This window comes from Otolemur garnettii, unplaced genomic scaffold (assembly GCF_000181295.1).
Source record: "Otolemur garnettii isolate 467f Iridium unplaced genomic scaffold, OtoGar3 scaffold00074, whole genome shotgun sequence".
NCBI classification, from domain to species: Eukaryota; Metazoa; Chordata; class Mammalia; order Primates; family Galagidae; genus Otolemur; species Otolemur garnettii.
Genome location: NW_003852469.1, coordinates 5648410 through 5657256, shown reverse-complemented (window position 1 = coordinate 5657256; position 8847 = coordinate 5648410).

Below are 8847 nucleotides of genomic sequence, written 5' to 3'. Positions count from 1 at the left end.
ACTGTCCCTCAGACTGTTGGAGGGCCGGACTGTGGGCCCCAGGACCAGTCGGTTGCTAAGCAGGACAGGCAGCGGCGGCAAAAACACCCAGTGGGCCGGATGAATGTCCTAGGCGGGCTGCATGTGGCCTGTGGGCCATAGTTTGAGGACCCCTGTAAGAGTCTGGAAGCTACTTGGACTATATTGATTCACCATGTATGTAGACCCTGTGTTGGCACTGGGGACACAAGATGTACCTCTCACCAGGTACTGAAGACACTTTCAGATCTTTCCAAAGGAATGACAGCGAATGTGACAGTGTCTTTTTGGGGCTGTGCCCTTCCCTTCCTAAGTCTTCCCTTCTTTCTCTCCTGCAGCGTCCTGTGCCCTCATCCTTACTTCTCTAAATTCTGCTTTCAGGGAGGGAAGGCAGACCTTTTCAGATTGAGGTGTGCATGGCTGAGGGGCATCCATTTAAGGGGCATTATTTAAGCATGCTCTGTCTCTTCATGTTCCTCCTGAAGAGCATGTGGTCAGCGTGACATGCAGCTAAGCTCTGAACACTGCGCTGGGCTCCTCCCCCCGCCTCTGCTTTGTCTTCTCTTTCTGGGGTCCCCTGGGGTCTGAGGACTCCCACTTCTTCCCCAGCACTGCCTGACAGCTCCCTGTCTCCCCAGGACTCTCAGAATGAGCCTGGCTGGGAAGCAGGGCTGCACTCAGCAGGCGCTACACTGAGTTGAGGTGTGTTGGGGCAATTATATAAGATTCCTGGGGAGAGCCAGGGCACAAGTGTGATTATTGCCGAGGTCCTACCATTCTCCGGACTTTACATACCTTATCTGTGTTCTCTTCCCAATAACCCCTCATGGCCAGTATTTGTGACTGCATTTTCTAGACGAGAGAATTGAAGACTGGAGAGTTTAAAAGAACTTGCTGAAGCTCGCACAGCTAAAATGTGGCAGAGCTGGGGCTCAACCTGTGTCTGCTTGATGGCCAAGCCTCTGTGTGATAATTTCCCTGCCCTGGAGCAGCCAGAAGAGCAAAGAGAATGAGCAAGGATAGGAGGAGAAAGTCTAAGGGGGTTATAGTGAGTGAAACAAGGGTGCCTGCAGCCTTTTATTATTTATTTTATTTATTTTTTTTGCAGTTTTTGGCAGGGGCTGGGTTTGAACCTACCACCTCCGGCATATGGGGCCAGCCCCCTACTCCTTTGAGCCACAGGCGCCACCCTCTTTTTTTTTTTTTTAATTAAATCTAAACTGTGTACATTAATGCATTTACAGGGTACAATGTGCTGATTTTCTATACAATTTGGAATGCTTACATCAAACTAGTTAACATAGCCTTCACCTCACTTAATTATTGTGTTAAGACATTTATACTCTTTTTCTTTTGGCTGGGGCTGGGTTTGAACCCACCACCTCTGGCATATGGGGCTGGCGCCTTATTCCTTTGAGCCACAGGTGCCACCCTATACTCTACTCCTAATAGATTTGACATGTACCCTTGCAATATGCACCATAGGTGTGGTCCCCCTGCTTACCCTCCATCCAACCTCCCCCCTCTCCTCCCTTCCCCTCCTTCATCCTGGACTATAGTTATTGTATCTTTCATATGAAAGTATGGGTGATTATAAACCACAGTACTAAGTACAGTGGATTCTTTTTCTTCTATTCTTGAAATACTTAGAAGAATATGTTCCAGTTCCATCCATGTAAGCATAAAAGAGGTAAAGTCTCTTTTTTTTTAAGGCTGCATCATAATCTATGGTGTACATATACCACAATTTGTTAATGCATTCGTGGGTTGATGGGCACTTGGGCTGCTTCCATGACTTGGCAATTATGAAATGGGCTGCAATAAACATTCTGGTGCAAATATCTTTGTTGTAAAGTGACTTTTGGTCTTCTGGGTATACACCTAGTAGAGGAATTGCAAGATCGAATGGCAGGTCTATTTTTAGTTCCCTAAGTTCTCCAAACTTCTTTCCAAAAGGAACGTATTAGCATGCATTTTTGGCTTGGGGCCCCATGGTTTGCGGAAGGGGTGATCTGGTGTGGGGGATGGGGGGGCATCACTACCTGTGCTTTAGTCCCCTCTCCTGGCCCAAGTGGTTCTGCTTATAGTGACCTCTTCACCTGGCTCAACTCCAGTCCCAGAAAACCATCTCGGCTCACCTCAGCCTTGGTTGAAGGATAAGACAAAATAAGAACAAAACCTGTAATTCAGTGAGCAGAAATGGCAGCCTGGGGTTTTAGGCATTAGCAATTTTCCTTTAACCTTGAAGGTGGCCTCTCATAATGTGACACTGGTGAGATGGCACCTGGATGCTCACATTTGGGGCTTTTACCTTCCCATACGGCTCCTTTTCCTGGAGGGTGATAGGCCCTCTACCCTCCCTGCATTGCACATTTCCTGGCTGAGCCGAGAGGTGGGGTCTGTAGATGGCTTGGAGGAGCCCCAGTGGCCTCAGGCTTAGCTCCTGAGGCTGAGAACCCAGGGCTCCACCTCCTCCTCCCCCTGCCTGGCTGGCTCAACTCAGCTTCACTTTTAGGGCTCAGGGTACTCGGCAGGTGCGGTTCTCTGCTTCTGGGCTTTAGGCAGTGTCTTGAGAACTGCATGGCTGTGAGAAAGGAAACAGGTGGACACCACGTGGGCTGGAGGAAGCCCAGGGTCACCAACCCACCCTGGGGCCAGGAGGCAATTGCTCTCTTAGGAGAATGTGTATTAATCATCAGATTGCTGAGATGTCAGGCAGCAGAGGAAAGTTAGAGTCAGGGCTTGCTAGGTGTGTGGTGAACAAGCAGTTTAGCCCAGGTTTGAGTCACTTTCGGTCCTTACTCTCCTTAGCAATGAGTTGGGTATTGGAAAGACTTGGGCATGCTAACTGATGCCAGGAGGAGTGCTCTGTGCTTCCAAGGTGCTGCCCTACAGTCTTGGGACTTTATGGATAGAAGAGGTGGCCTGCTCCAGTGCCTGATGATTGGCTTTTAGGTTTATTAAATCATACTACATCTTATAAAGAGGAGAAGTGACTTGCCCAAGTCTGTGCAGTGGGTGAGGGCCAGAGGAGGCCCCGTTCCAGGTAGCTGGTGCCCTTTTGCACAGGGACCACTGAATTCTGTGTTCCTGAAAACTTTCATGGTAAATATGGTTCCCAAATGAGCTCAATGGAAGGGCAAGTGCAGACAAGAAGTTTGCATATCACATGTTATTTTCCTATTGACTTGCTAATTTTAGAGATAATTTATCTTCTGTATAGTCTTTAGAGTTAATGAGCATTTAAATTTCTAAGCCTTTTCCCTTAGCTGTTATGCCAAACTTTCCCTCCCCTGCCCCCCCTCCCCACCTCTCCCCCCTCCCCTACCCCTTCTCTCCTCCCCCCACCTCCTTTCTCCTCCCCCTTCTGTCCCCCCTTCCCTCTCTTTTCCTCCCTTCTCTCCTCCCTTCCCCTCTCCTCCCTTCCCCTCTCCTCCCTTCCCCTCTCCTCTCCCCTTCTTTCTTTTTCTTTCTCTTTTTCTCTTTTTTTACCCTCCCTCCCTCCTTCCTTTTTGCATCTAATACTCTACAAACATTAAGTGACCTAGGGCTGCAGTCCCCAAGCCTGGGGCAGCAGACCCCACCTCCCCCCACAACTCCCCCACTGTCCATGGAAAAATTGTCTTCCACACAACCAGTCCTTGGTGTGAAAAAGGTTGGGGACCACTGGCCTAAGGGGTCTGTGTGTTCCTTGGGGGAAGGAATGCAATTTAATAGAAGGAGAAATGGACTAGACAGTTGCTGAGAGTAAATTATGTCTCCATACTGATTAGCTGTGCAACTTGGGGCTGGTTACTTTATTTCTCAGAATTTATCTGTGAAATAGACAAAAGGAAAGAGCTCAGTGATTCTGAGGATTAAATGAACAATACATGCTGAGTTATCGCACTTAGCATATAGCAAATCCTCAGTTATTGGGAGAGTATTTAAATCTTAAACTGAGCATTTACCATAATTTTTCCCCCTTTTTAGGATGTTCTGTTTTCAGCATAGGAACCCCTTGTTTTCTAAAAGCAAAAAAACAAAAACCAAAAAACCCAAATAGCCACTGCTTTGTAAAGTTGAATGTTCTTCTATTGACTCATATAAATGGAAACACACATCTGTATTTTAAATTAGATCACCTGGTGTTTATAGCATCTCTAGGGTATACAAAGGACTTTTACATCAGTTTTGTTTAGTTTTTTATAAGCTCGTTAATTTTCACAGCATTCTTAAGAGACAGGAATTAGACATATTGTTCATGAATTAATAAAAGTACAGAGAGGTTTAGGCACTTGTCCAACACACAGAAAAATCACTGACAGCCAGGAGCAGTGCTGACATCTCCGGGCTGCAGGCTCGGCCCCGGCTCACTCTCTGCTGACTTCTGTGTTTGACATTTGCTGGTGTAACTTTCTCCTCCAGTTGGGTTTTGCTTATCTGAGGTCCTCTGTAGTCCCAGGAAAGTCATGAGGGGTGCACACTCTTAGATACTGGCCACCCCTCCCCCATGCTGGCTTTGCTGGGACAAGGAGGGAAGGACAACTGGAGCCCCTAGTAAGGAAAGGGGGAGTCTGAGAAGGGTCCCTGAAGTTCTACTGCACAACCAAAAGCATTTTAGTCATCAGTGAGACGGTGGTGGAAATTTTGGGAATCAGTGATGTCAATCCCAATGTTCTGAAAATCACTTTGTAAGGCTGGGGACCTTTCTGCCTCTGGGTAAGGGGTGCTGGCATCAGATTCTGGGCTCTGATTACCTTGTTCTTATGTGGGCATGAGCCTCCCTTTAGCAGAAGAACTTTGTTCCTCAAAGCCTTGGGTTGATTCCAGAATGACTGGGTGGCCACCTGTTCCCGTACCTAGTCTCCTCATTAGCTGTGGCCATCTCCAAACCTGGGTGGGCACAGACTCTTCCTCTTCTGTGTTTTGTTGCTATAGTAATTACGCTAAATACTCAAGCTTCATTGTTTTTTCTTGTCTGTCTTGATATTTAGACTTGGGAGCAGCCCGGACTCTATTTTGGCTGAACTGTGTTTTCATTCCCTCCTTCTTCCTTCCTGGAAGCCTCACTTTGCACCATCTCTAATTTTGGTTTCAAATGCCTGCCTTGATCCTAACTGCTTAGTTTCGTCTCTTGCTGTTAGATAAGGAGGAAGGTGGTTGCATAAGTGGATCATTTGGGAGTTTCCTAGAGGAGGTAGGAATTGAACTGGGCCTTGAGTTTTGAGTACTGTCCCAACAGGTGGAGAGAGTTGGGGAGGAGGCCTCGGGCACAGGACAGACAGAAAAGAGGCAGCCCAGCCTGGTGTCCCAGAGCATGGTTTCAAAAGTCGGACAGAACTGGATTCAGGGTGTGAGTGGGCTCTGGTTCTTATAAGTTGCAGGACCTTGGGCAGGTTTTCATAAATTCTCTGGCCCTGGGCCTTCCTACCTGTAAAACAGGGTTAACACAACTTCTGAGGGTTTTTGGGACTACGAAATAGTACATGTGAAAGCAGCTAGCCCTGGTAAGCGCTAACTGTTGATTTTATGACATCTCTTATGCTTCCAGAGCTGCTGGTTTACTTAGATCAGTGAAACAGTCAGAGAGGAAAGGCTCCTGTTTCTGACCTTTTGCCGGCAACAGGAGTGACCCCTGGGCCTGGCTTGAGTGTTTTGATGATCAGAGCTTGCATGCTGGGCCCATACTGACTTACCTTGGCATTCTTATTATAAAGCTCAGCCTGGGGGTATAAAGCGTTGTCAGCTCCTGTGTCCCTTATCCTCCTTCCACGTGGTGGTGATTCCAACTGTGGCTTTGTGCATTTCACCTAAGGCTTTGTTACAGAAACCTCTGAATGATACTGACTTTAGGGAGAGACCCTGATGTTGGAGCAGCTGGGACTCATTCGCTCTTGTTAACCAGATGTGTTTGTGGGAACAGGCATTGTCCCAACTTACAAACCTGTCCCAGCTTACAAACCCCTTACAAGAGGGGTCTTGTCTCAAGCCCCCTCTTCAAGAGACTTCAGCACTGTTCTCATGCCCACCTTGCTGCTAACTGTGGCTCTTTGTACACTTGTGTTTACTTATTATCTGCTCTACACCTGGGTTTTGATCTTTGCTCCAGTATTTCCATATCTGTGTTTGAACCTCTGCTAAGAAGATGGATTCATTGTCCCTGGTCTTTAATGCTTAACTTTTTCCCTTACATTTGATCTAGAAGGCTTACCAGGCACCATGGTTTCTCTTTAGTAACCAAAACTGCTACTGATCACTGCTTAGGCAGGAACACTTAGGTCTCTGGCACTGCATGTCCAGAATTCTTTAATTCTATCTTTAGCTGAATCCCTGGATCCAGATGTTTTTCCCCTCTTTGGTATGTGAAACTCTACTCTACCACTCACATCCATCCAGCTTCCCAGAACTGCCTTGTTGGAATTGCTTCTAGACTCCAAACTCATAAATTCTAGCAGACGTTCTGACTCAGATAGTTGGTTAGAGAAGGGGCTAGGGTGATGGAGAAATATGAGAAAGTGGAGCCTAGAACCTGCCCAGAATCCCAGGGTTTCTAATCCAGGGGTTTGTGGACATCTCTGACCAATATCGTGTTTTGATTGTTTCTGGACTGATGGTTTCTGGAAGTCCAATTTTCATTCATCATGTTGGCCAATAGAGATTTAAAGTTGCAAGACTTAAGACCAGATGAGAATGACTTGTTTTAAACTGGAGTGTCTTTGGAGATGGAGGACAATTTAATTTCCTAAGGAATATAAACCCTTTCTTCCTAAGTTTGTCCCAGGCGTTTTGCTTGGTGAGCTATTTCTTCTGCGGATACTCACAGGTGAACTTCAGACCATGCTTTGTTCAAATGAACAAATTCAAAATTTAAAGTCTGTGCTTACGACCTGTGCCTGGGCTTACAAAGTACAGAGCATATTCTCATCAGGTCCCATTGTCCCCCCCCCCCCATCCTTGCCCTTAATTTGCTCCACACTCGAGCCGGCTCCCACTAACTGTTAGTAATGTCTTTCCGATAAGTACTTCATGGGTGATCTTTCTCTGAGCTATATTTTTAGAGGAAGAGATGAAAGGAGACTGAAGAATTAAAATCAAGATAAGCAGTCTCTCCCCTGGAATGTTATTAAGAGGATGTGGTCATTTAAAAGTACTTTTCCCCTCTTCTGTTCAGTGTTTGACATCTGAAGTCATAGAAGATGCTATCACACCTTGGTTTATTAACATGGCTAGAGTCACCTGTTTCAAAAGGCCCAGGAACATTAACCTTAAATGAAAAGAAAGTGGCATGAAAGAGGAGATAAAGGGAAACTAGCTTTTGGCAGCAGGAGACGCCGGCTCCCAGCCAGGCCCCTGCAGCTACTCTGTTAAGTGGCCCCATGAATTTATTTCACAGAGAGATCATTTCCACCATCTCAGTATACTGAGGGCTGTCATTGTTCAGACAAGATTCAGAAACCCAGTTAAGTTATATAATGCTGCTCTCCCCGGAGAATGGGGGAAGGAGAGGCAGTAAGTTACTGAAGGGAGCAACCCTGGAGAGGATAAGAATTAGCTTTCTTGGGAGCTCAGTGGGACTTGCCTGGAAGGGTTAGAGGATTCAGGAGAAGTTGGACTGTGGGGATCACACATGCTCTTGCCACAGGCATTGAACCTGAGGCCAAGGGTGTGGCTGGCAGAGCAGGGATCTTGCAGGAAAGGTGAGGGGAAGCTGTGCCTGGGGTGTGTGGGCTTCACTCAGCTGTCAGAAACCCTAGAGCCCAGACATTGTCTCTGTTTCTCTGCACTTAGCCCTGGGCTTACCATTTTACCTCTTGTTATTAGAGACTGAATAGTCCTAAAAGGTGAATGGGGCCAGAGAGGGGAGGGATAGTCCTTCTGGGTATACTTCTGAGTTTATCCTCCAACTTTTATGAGTGCAAATTCCCAATGTCCTCCTTCATAACCTACTCATCAAACCATATGCTCTGACTTGGGGCTTGGACACCCTGGTGCATAGTTTCCCTGCCACTGTGTCAGCATGGCTTCAGGGTCTGCAGATCTTCATATCCAGGTCTACTACTTCCCTTCCAGAGTCTACCAAGGCAGGTGATTTTAGTTCATTAGCCGATGAATATACTTTCTTATTTAGTGGAATAACGAAGGGGATTGAGGAATAGGTTTGATCAAAAGTGGGGCAGCTGGTTCTGCCCTGGTTTCTGAATTAAACTGCTTTGCAAATGGCCACTTTAGTCCTAGAGACAAAGAGTAGGGATAGGGCAAAGATCAGGTGTGAATTGATTTGGGCATCTGGGAAGCCCTCTCAAAGCCCAGTCATCACGACAGCTTCTTCATCGCATAGAAGGAACAGCAAATTACTACCCTGGCCAGAAGTGCTTTCCATTCACTAAGAAAATGAGAAAAGATTAGAAACTGTTATTTTGTAGGGGTGAAGGTGGGTGTTAGTGCTGGACTGTGACTAGTGTGGAGGCTGGCACTTAGGAGGAGCTGGGCCGTGGTATTGCATGTTGTATAAATTGCCTTGACCTTGAGTTATGTAATTCAGTTCTCTTGGTCCAGGCACATATATCTAAACATTAAAATCATTGGATGTGCTGGTAACATGACAAAGGAATTTGATACTCTAATGAGGCCTTTTGTGTAAATACAGGGTAGACATAAAGTTCATGTGATTTAAAGTTACAACTATTTCAAATTGCATAAACTTAATGTCTACCCTGTATATAAGGTGAAAACATGGTGTCAATATTTTGGATCCTTTAAGGTTGAACTAGAATAGTTTTAAGAGTAGTGTTTTGTCACAGGTCTACTTTTAGATTGTGATTCTTTAATTTTTTGTTCTTATTACAA